Source organism: Triticum dicoccoides, chromosome 5A, assembly GCF_002162155.2.
Source record: "Triticum dicoccoides isolate Atlit2015 ecotype Zavitan chromosome 5A, WEW_v2.0, whole genome shotgun sequence".
Taxonomy (NCBI): domain Eukaryota; kingdom Viridiplantae; phylum Streptophyta; class Magnoliopsida; order Poales; family Poaceae; genus Triticum; species Triticum dicoccoides.
Window position 1 is genome coordinate 239,406,591 of NC_041388.1, and position 950 is coordinate 239,407,540.

Below are 950 nucleotides of genomic sequence, written 5' to 3' on the forward strand. Positions count from 1 at the left end.
CGGACCCAGGGGGAGGAGGCGTGCGGCCCACCCTGGCTGCCCTTCTCTCTCTCCACTAAGGCCCATATGGCCCATTACTTCTCCCGGTAGGGTTCCGGTAACCCTCCGGCTCTCTGGTTTTCTCCGAAATCACCCGGAACACTTCCGGTGTCCGAATATAGCCGTCCAATATATCAATCTTTATGTCTCGACCATTTCGAGACTCCTTGTTATGTCCGTGATCACATCCGGGACTCCGAACTGACTTCGGTACATCAAAACTCATAAACTCATAATATAATTGTCATCGAAACCTTAAGCGTGCGGACCCTACGGGTTCGAGAACAATGCAGACATGATCGAGACACGTCTCCGGTCAATAACCAATAGCGGAACCTGGATGCTCATATTGGCCCCTACATATTCTACGAAGATCTTTATCGGTCAGACCGCATAACAACATACGTTGTTCCATTTGTCATCGGTATGTTACTTGCCCAAGATTCGATCGTCGGTATCTCAATACCTAGTTCAATCTCGTTACCGACAAGTCTCTTTACTCATTTCGTAATACATCATCTCGCAACTAACTCATTAGTTGCAATGCTTGCAAGGCTTATGTGATGTGCATTACCGAGAGGGCCCAGAGATACCTCTCCGACAATCGGAGTGACAAATCCTAATCTCGAAATACGCCGACCCAACATTTACCTTTGGAGACACCTGTAGAGTTCCTTTATAATCACCTAGTTACGTTGTGACGTTTGGTAGCACACAAAGTGTTCCTCCGGCAAACGGGAGTTGCATAATCTCATAGTCATAGGAACATGTATAAGTCATGAAGAAAGCAATAGCGACATACTAAACGATCGGGTGCTAAGCTAATGAAATGGGTCATGTCAATCACATCATTCTCCTAATAATGTGATCCCGTTAATCAAATGACAACACATGTCTATGGTTAGGAAACA